The 10074-nt window shown below is 39.7% G+C and overlaps 1 pseudogene; it reads left to right on the top strand.

Annotated features, from left to right (window-relative positions):
* Window positions 1–6385: 6385 nt before the first annotated feature.
* On the top strand, window positions 6386–6673 carry LOC128099973 (small ubiquitin-related modifier 2-like; annotated as a pseudogene).
* The last annotated feature ends 3401 nt before the right edge of the window (window positions 6674–10074 follow it).

The raw sequence follows: 10074 nt of genomic DNA on the forward strand, positions 1-10074 counted from the left end.
ACATCTCTGAAGCCCCAAAGGCCTCCCCAGGATTTTTTGCATTAATCGTACAGCAAGCAAAGAAAGAAGAAGGTGAAGAGTGGGGACGAATATATATATAGATAGATAGATAGATAGATAGATAGCTTTTATTCGTACCTCTTGACTTGAGTATAGTCACATGGCTGCATCTGGTTGCAGGCAAAGCTGGTAAACATGGACTTCCTAGAGGTACTCATGATTTTTGCCTCTACTACAATTAGATAAGGTCACCAAGATTTCCCAGCGGTTACTGGCTACTCCAAAAATTATTATCAATGAGGAAAGAAAAAAGTTTTTAAACCCAATTTCCCAAAAAAGGGAAGAGCCAGCATGACATGGATTGACTGGGTGGTATTATGTCTGTCTAGGAATAAGCTAGATGGTTTAGTAAATACAGTTTTTCTGCTATAGTGAATCTCAAAACAAGTACATTTTTCAAAACGAACTTTGAAGAATCAGCTAGAGGGTGTACAGATTTCCATATTCCCTTTAGGATTTTTCGTTTTCATATTGTGTTCATGTGCCAAAGTGAAAATAGCTTTCCACAAAATGGAAGTTACACTCCAAGGCTGTAATTGTGTTCTCTCTTACCGAAGTACAGCAGAATCTCAAAGCTAGTGATGTAATGTTGCAAGCAGGATCTTCTCCTCCAGTGTTTGTCTGGGACGCTGTCAAACAGATTAGGAAAATGGAACATGTGCACGATGACTTTTCAATCAACAGGCACAAAAAGACCCTGGTAGATAAGTCAGTTGAAAGAGACTGTGTACAGCAACTCACTGGCAGTATTGCAAAGACACCATTTTATGTTTGACATTGAAGATAGTCTCAAAGAATAATTTATCAGGGAAAAAATCAACTTGCTCTATAGAACTGCCAAATTTAGTATTTCTCTAGTTAATGTGTCTATATCAACCTTAGTATTGGGGAAAGTTTTTCTCCTTTGGGAAAATATATATACTGAACCTAGTTGGGTTCTTTGATGTTCAAAGCAGACATTAAATTGGATTTCCAAGCAAGTGACAAAGGAAGAGTAAGATTAAGTACCAAGGTCATCTATAAAATTGATTGAATTGTTTGTTTAATCATGGAATTCTTTGTCATAAAGAAGCACTTATCAAATTTGTTTTTCATCTTTGCTGGTCATTAATTCATTGTCTATCTTTTGAAATTTATTTTATTTTTTAATTATGTGTATATGTGTGTGTGTGTACCTGTATGAGGGGTATATACACATGAGTGCAAATGCCTGAAGAGGCCGGAAGATCTCCTGGAGCTGAAGGTACAGGCAATATGGAGCCATTCAATGAGGTTGGTGGGTTTCTCTGGTTAAGAGCAGTATAAGCTGAGTCATCGCTTCAGCCCCAATGCATACTTTTTATCGTCATAGCATCCTCCTATTCGTGGAGATGAGTAGGAAAATGATATCCTTCTTGGTCAGAACTTCCATCCAATTCCACTCCTTTTCCCTCACTTTTATAATAGTGAAAACTGGTGTCCAGGTGTATTCCTTTACTTCATTATCTCTATAACACTGACCAGTATATGGCACAGCTCATCTTCCTCAGCACTAAGGAATAAAAAGCTATGCTGCCTGAACTATAATGTAATGCTTTCTTATCACCTAGAATTTTTGTTCTGTACTTACCAAAAGAACAGTTTTAGACTTAGACACATATTTTTATCATATTTCACACTTGTGCAAACATAAAAAGTAAAACATAAGTAAAATAAGTTGGTTAAAGTGTTCCCAAAATTTCTGCATATTTATGGTCCAACCCTTAGGAATTCGTCTTTGACGTAGCGGGTGATGTCCGTTCTTTCCACCCACTCTGATTCCCTGCCTTCTTGTACCTTAGCGTCCCTAAGAGTTTCCACGGTAATCTCTGAGATGTGCTTCCAAGCTGCTGACCCTATTCATGGAGCAAGTTTGTGTGAGCAATCTCAGAGGATGACACCTCTTCCATGATAATGTTCTATGTTAAGTTGAGGAAAATGTATATAGAGAATTTGTTAAATTCTATGGGTTAATTAAGGTCCATCTCAAAACATAACCCAACAGTTTGTCTCAATCCCCTGAGTTATCTGCTGTCTCCCAGATATGTGCGATGACATCACATCTTGTCTTTATTTCATCTGTTCTGCCTACTGGCACAGACTTTTTATATTCTAATATCAATGAAGGCCTTTATTGACCATGTTCAATGTGACTTATAAGTTATGTTTATAGAAATAAAAATGCTTATGAAATTAATATATGTAACATATTAAAATATTTAGATGTCTACCTTTAATCGACTTCTTAAATTTGAATTTTATCTCTCTCTAGTCCCTCAAGGGAAATAGCAATTCAGTGTAAGCTTTTTGTTTTCCTTAAGAGCTGTGAATGAATCAAATGTGGTGGGTTTTTTTTTTGTGTGTGTGTGTGTGTCTTTTTTTAAAATCATGCCTTCATGCTGGAGAGATGGCTCAGTGGTTAAGAGCACTTGCTGCTCTTGCAGAAGACCTGGGTTTGGTTCTTAGCACCTACCTGATGTCTCACAACCATCTGTAACTCCAGTTCCAGGGGATCCAGTACCTTTTTCTGGCCACTTCATGCACCAGGCATACATGTAGTACACATATGTATATGTAGGCCAACACTCATACACAAAATAAAAATACAATAATTTTTAAAATCATGTTTTCTTACCATCTTATCTTTTATACTTCAGAATTACTTTTCTTCATTCCTGGCCAGTCTTAACATTCTATCCTTTCCTGGATTTGACCTTTAACCTCATCTCCTTTCCTCTTGCCCACATTTCTTTAAGGTGGGTGCTATTGTGAACATTAGCTTCATTAAATTGGGAGTGTTCAGTGTTTGACATAAACTCCCTACAAACACTTTTATGAAGTCTTACATGCTCTGTGTATTGTCAATATCAAACTCAATGATTATTCGGTTTAGATTTATTGTTTTATGGGCTGTCTTAAACTGGAGATGTTTTAGTTTTCATTTATAACTTAAGACTCCTAAACATATCCTACTTAATACCATAATGACTTCCTAACTACTTTGTCATAAAAGCAAAGACATCTTCGTCAACTCTGTTATTTTTTATTCACGTTACAATAGTATTTTTTCTATGTGTTTTCAGTTTAAAATATATTTTCTATGGTAGTGACTGTGTGAGTCTTTGAAATGCAACTAGACAGATGTACTGACCACGGTTACCAAGGGAGCAGTTTCCTTGACGATGGCCAACTCTCATCAAAGCAGTCCACGGTCTCTTTCCTCCCATGTGACTTGCTCTCACATGTTGAAAACTGGAGTTAGAGGAAGAGGCTTTTTGTAAATTGTGAGCCTCTAGCTGCCCAACAAGCCACCGATTTTTCCTGGAGCACAGTGGCTCGCTCTGGTTTTAACTGAGCCCTTTTCCAAGGGCCGAAGGCCACAGTTGGTCATGAAGGACTTCCCGCCTCTCACACTTTCCATTTCACTCTCCTAGTCATTTGAACAAGATCCAAAAATGCTGCAGCCGACGTCCAAGGCCAATGCTGCAAGAGACGTAATAGCAGAGGGACATCTTTTGAAGAGTAAATGTTTTTTCTAGTGACTAAAATAAGAGGTGTAAAAACTGGGGCGTTATTTCCAGTCACTACATTGTTTCTCTATGTATTTCTGTAAGTCATGAAAGAGAGTGTTAATTCATTTTCCCCTTTTGTGGGGTTGGGTCAGTGTTTCACCACGTGTTTCTTAGTGGCCTGAAATTCACTGTATAGACTAGGCTGGACAAGAACCACTGGGATCCTCCTGCCTTTGCCTCCCAAGTGCTGGGGTTAATGGCTTGTGCCCCCATACCAGGCAAGAGAATACCAGTTCTTGTTTATATGCTTTAATTCTGTTTTTAAAATCTATGATTAAGATGAGCTGATTTTTTTTAATCTTAAGAAACATAAGAAAAATATTTACATATATTCTCTGTTTTTTGTTTCCTGAGACAGAGTCCTATAAAATATCCCTTGAGCATAACTTGTGACCCAGGCTTGCCTCAAACTCACAATCCTCTTACCCCAACCTCCCTGATGCTGGGGCTGTAGGCATGTACCACCAAACCTAGCTTCCACTTATATTTTTGAACCAGGAAAGACTTAAAGTGACATACAAAACTACAGCAATACATTATTTCTCAGAGTATGCAGCATAGTTAATATGGGGCTTGCTGAACATGAAGCTGTGGTGTTCAGTGGTTAGAGGTGCTATATTATTGTTGTTGATGGCTAAGATTCCCATTTCATGGCCAGGCGGTAGTGGCACACACCTTTAATCCCAGCACTCGGGAGACAGAGCCAGGCAGATCTCTGTGAGTTCAAGGCCAGCCTGGTCTACAGAGCGAGATCCAGGACAGGCTCCAAAGCTACACAGAGAAACCCTGTCTTGAAAAACCAAAAAAAAAGATTCCCATTTCACAGGTTTAAAAAAAAATTGAAGGTTTGAGAGAGAGGTGACTGTGATAAACATCCACAACTAGTAATGAGGGTGAGGATTTGAACTCGGAGCAGATGGGTTCCCCACTGGCTTCAGACTCTACACTCCATCAATAAGTGTGCTGACTGCCTTCAGTGTGTAAGAAGACAGCAGGGATTGCTGCCACCTTTGACTGTTCCTCCCCATGCCTACACTAAGATGGTTAGTCATGTGTGAAATGCAAATGTTTGATGTTTTGTTGCACCTTACAGTTGTAAACATATATGAAAATAATTTTAATTATTTTTTTCCATTTTCCAATATTCATTTTAATAAGTATATATATATATATATATATATATATATATATATATATATATGACATTAACCACAATAGTCAAGAGATAGGAAAAAGCTAAATGTTCATCAACCAATAATTGGATAAGCAAACTGTGTTATAGCCACGCAATGGAATATTGTGCAGCCGTAAAAGGAATGAGGCATCAATACACATAAAAACTAATAAAGTTTTGGTATGGGTTGGATGTGCATCCTTCAAAAGCACATGTGCTAACGGCTTGGTCCCCAGCCCATGATTCCGTGTGCAGGAACTGTTAGGATACAATGCCTAGAGGAAGTCTTCAGTCACAAGCACTTGTAAAAGATATTGGAGCCCCAATCTCTTCTCTTTCTCTCTTTCATACCCTGACAGTGAGGAACTGTTTTTGCCCTGCATAGCTGTCACAGTACTCTGCCTTGTCCTAAAAGCGGTGGCACATACCAATAATGGACAGAAGTCTCCAGAATTAAGAACCAAATCGACCTTTCTCTTTATCAGATGAGATTGGATGTGTCCAGAGTGCTTCCCATAGACCAGCCTTTTCTCCTTCTAAACTGGTTGTTCCCGGTTCTTGTTACAGTAACAGAAAGCTGTTAGATAGAACTTTCAGAAGTTTTTACTGCACCATGGATTTTCAGAAACAAAAACATACTCAAGAATTGACTCATAGTTTCAGTAGTGTTAACAACAGTAGTCGGCCAGCGAGCTATGGTATTCAGCATTATCAGCCTCTTTCCATCTGGCACTGTGCATCTCTTTTATATTAAATTTTATTTGAAACAGAAGTCATGAGCTAAAACTATGTGAGAATAAAATTTTAGAGATGTAAAACAAAGGGGGAAACTTCCCATTTTCAAAAATGTACTAGATGCTGTTCTGCTTCCACTAGACCCAAGAAGAAAGGGGGTCAATAAAAGACAGACACTCATGACCTTGACGGTGATATGACCTTGACAGTGTTGACACCTACAGAAACATCTCTAAGTTGACCAGAAAATCAAAAGCTTCTCCGGAAACATTGTGTGTGGAGTAGAAAGCCTCTGGATAATTGTGTTTATTCCTGGGAGTCTTGGTCTATAGACAGACTTGACCTTGGTCCTTCTAAATTAGTCTCTGCACAGAAAAAAAGTGTCCAAACATCCCACTTGGAAATTATGCTAATTATTGTGTTCCACTTGGAGAGTCTTGAGCCATTCTTTTGAGAATGGTCCCAATCAATGTTTGTGAATTTATAGCTTAAATTCTTTAAAATATTTGTCTAGGCGCTCACTTTCTTAGTATATACCTTCTGCTAAAACACTAACGATAAAGCTGTTCTCTAGTGTCTACATTCCAGAGAGAACTTTAAAACCTTTTTGTAATTTGATGGTCAGGCACAAAACATTAAGTATTTGTAGTATTGGTGTTTTGTTTATTTGTTTGTTTCCTTTCTAAAAATGGATACCTCCTGGTACCCTCTGCAAAGTACCCTCTGCTTCCTCCATCTGCTCCAGACGCGGCTTGTATACCCCCCTTCAGAGCAGACCTGGTTCCTCTTTTGTGAAGCAGCAGCCAAGGAGACTCTGGTGCTCGCCATGGCCAATGAGAAACCCAAGGAAGGAGTCAAGACTGAGAACAACCATCATGTTAATTTGAAGATGGCAAGGAAGGAAGGTTTTGTGGTACAGTTTAAGATCAGGAGGCAGACACCACTTAGTAAACTAACAAAAGCCTATTGTGAATGACAGGATTTATCAATGAGGCAGATCAGATTCCAGTTTGATGGGCAACCAGTCAATGAAACAGACACACCCGCACCGTTGGAAATGGAGAATGAAGATACACCTGATACGTCCCAGCAGCAGACAGGAGGTGTCTACTAAAAAGGGAACCTGCTACTTTACTCCAAGACTTTGTTACAGCTCAAGAATACGTTCTCTATTAGAAAGCCATAATTTGGGTCCACCACATTCTGACTACCAAAGTATAGTTTTCTCTGTTCTTTCATTTCCCCATCCTCATTCCCTAATTGTACGTAAAATAATCAGTGTATATGCACAAGCATATTTTTCTTTTTGGTCCTCCCCCCCCCACCTCTTTCTCTCCATAACTGATCTGGATCATCCATTTTATCCTGCCCTCAGACATGGAACTCTACCTGTAGCCCAACCATAAAAGTACATTTTTGAGATGGTTCTGGAAGATAGTAGTATTTTAATGAGTAGATTCCATAAATATCTGTACCTCACCAGTGGGTATCATCCAATACATCATTATATTCATTCTCATAATTTAATCTCTCTCTCCTCTCCTCCCCTCCCCTCCCCTTCCCTCCCCTCCCCTCCCCTCTCTCTCTCTCTCTCTCTCTCTCTCTCTCTCTCTCTCTCTCTCTCTCTCTCTCTCTCTCTCTTTCTCTCTCTCTCAACTAAATGGCCAATGATCTGTTTTGGTTGACATTAGATGGAGACGGTTTGGAGGGAAGTATAGGTTCTGTGAAAATCTTCCCCTCTCTCCGTGAATGCACGCTCATTCACCTCCTATCTCTATATTCCAGTAAGTTGTTTTGCTTTCATTGTTTTAGAAAAAGAACCCAACAGTACAAAAATTCTTGCATGCCTTGTTCAATTAGAGAATTTCAATGTTTTCATTTATCATTGTAAAGCCAAGGGCAACTGTATAACTTTTTGGTACACACCTGTTACATATAGGGCACTCTGTCTTTAAGTAGGGGTAAATTACTCTTGAACAAAATGATCCTAAAGAGTTTTCCCTTCGAGGCAAGCATCTTGTTGTTTAAATAAACTTCTTGTTTAAAATGAAAAAAAAAAATCAATACCTCCTAACTGTAGCCTGTTACCGCTCTGTCTTTCACAGCCATGCTGTGGTTTGGGGGTTGTTGTGTTTTAAGTGACACATGATTGATGTAATCTGGCATGATTCATTACAATGTCAAGCAGCAGCAGAACATTTTAGAGGAAAAATATTCATCAAAATCTATTACTGTAGAAATTGCTGTCTGAAGATTCTTTCTTTGGGTTACTTTCATGTGTGGTAAAACAACACCTTGCTGACGTCACAAGCCATGTTTTGGGGTTTTGCTTTGTTTTGTTTTGTTTGGAAGTGCGGTTATTAAAATGGCTGCAGCTGAAGTCTCCATGTTACCTCAGGGTAACACACTAAGTATCAAATGAGTACCAAACAACGTACCTCCATTTACCTCCAACTGAGAGACATTCAGTTCCTGTCTTAGGAACGAGGAGGGGGAGGACTCAGAATCCAGCAGTGCTCCACCCCAATGCAAATCATAACTTTATTGTGTGATTATGAAACTCTAGTTTTAAAGAAATGTTTTATTTGCATATTAAACCGTCCTTTTAAAAAAAACACAATATCCTTCTCTCTAAGCCAATATTCCCTCTTTCTGTTTAAGCCCATTCAGTAGTTATGTGAAGTCTCATGGTAGTTAGTCCTCAAATGTCTTTTGAAGTGATTTTGCAAATATTTGGTGTTCAACTAACTCCTTCCATTATAATCCTATCAGTCAGGAGTTGTTTCTTTATGCTAGCCTTACTATGAATTATTAAAAATGCCACAATTTTCAAAAGGTTTGAGCAAAGGAACCCATTTAAATATATATATTAAAATTCACACTGGTATTGATTCAAAAAATAAAAGATGAAAGAAAGGTCCTTCAGAGTAGCCTTCATGGCTTGTTATTACCCAAACGTGAATATTTTCTCCTGCCTCAGTGTTATTCATGCTACTGGACACACATCCCGTTGCCCACCACGGAATCCTTTTACCTGCCATCTCCCCACCCACCCACCCCCATCTTCATATTGTATCCAGAAGCAGTCATTCCAATAACGGATGTCCATGCCAGTCACTATACAAGGTGCTTAGGATCTAGAAAGAAAACAAAGTAGGAAAAAGGCAAACGTGAGAGGAAATATTTGTGTTGGGTGTTTTGATAAGTACTAGAGGGGAGAAAGTGAAGGTAGAGGAAGAAATAAGAGTACCCTACCACATTGTTTATTTACGCAAATGGACCTTTGAGCGCGGGCGGTACACATTGGCTGTATACCAGGCACAGTTCTAGCTCGAATGGGAAACAAAGCAAATGAGACGTGCACGCTAGCTTATCCCTTACCGCTGGAGACAGAGACAGACCTCAATGCAAGGAGTTTATGAAGCATCCAAGGCCCTGGTGGGGGGCTCAGCTCTACGGAGGTCTAGCCATTGCTTTCAAGCATGCGCAGTCAACCTTCCTGTCCAATCCTTTAACCATCCAGTAATACTCATGAGCGGCTTCCTCGCTGAGTCTTTACTGTTGCCTATGCTCTTCTGGTACCGCAGTTTCTCTCAGGGTTCACCCCCAACGTCTTCCCCAAGGGAGTACACGCCTCGACCACCTGGGGCAGGCTTGCAAACTTGCACAGTCTTCCTGTTTGAAAAACGGGCGATTCCTTGTGCTGTCCACTTTACTGAGCTGTTCTTTGCGGATTGTTTCGTAGTATCGAAAAGAGGACTAAGAACCGCAAAGATGGCGAAAAAGTCAGGGCCACGTGAGGAAGTGGAATCCCAGTTGCCTTCTCTGTGGTCCCACTGTCTCTTGGGAATCATTTTGGGAAGCCCTCGTGAGTTAGAGGGATTGGCCATGGCACTTTCATTCTCCAGGAGCAGGGAAGGGCATCCATGGCTTGATCTCACCTTTCCTATAGCATAGTCTGTGAGTGTTAAGGTAGTCGGCTGTCAAACAATCATGAACTAGGAGAAGAAGCAAAGGGGTTGAAGATGTAGCTCAGTAGCAGAGTGCCTGGATAACACGTGCAAGGCTCTGGCTTTGATTACTAACAGAAAGGAAAGAACGGGGAGGAAGAAATGGGAGAGGAGGAGGACAGAGGACGGAGAAAGGGGAAAAGGAAAGGAAAAAGAGACATGAGGATGGGATGGATACTCAAAACAGCCAATAAAAACATACCAGTCAATAAGCTCACTGCTTAAACTAGTGAGACACGCTTACTTAACTGCTGTAGCTGTGTTACATGTTTTACATCAAAAGATACACATATAGCATATTTCATGCAAGAAATGAAAACTTTCTGAAGAACCCATTGGAAATTGCAGTGTCAAAAATCAGAATGTGCTGTTTTTAAAAGTCATAGGAGAGGCTGAGTAGAAAATTGGCCATTATACACTAATGAACTAAGGAAGGCAGGTCAATGAGAGAGGTCTTTGTTCTGAAGCTTGGGGAAGGGGAAATCTAAATACACCCAGAGAACTG

Source organism: Peromyscus californicus, unplaced genomic scaffold (genome assembly GCF_007827085.1).
Source record: "Peromyscus californicus insignis strain IS unplaced genomic scaffold, ASM782708v3 Scaffold_6__1_contigs__length_162567912, whole genome shotgun sequence".
NCBI classification, from domain to species: Eukaryota; Metazoa; Chordata; class Mammalia; order Rodentia; family Cricetidae; genus Peromyscus; species Peromyscus californicus.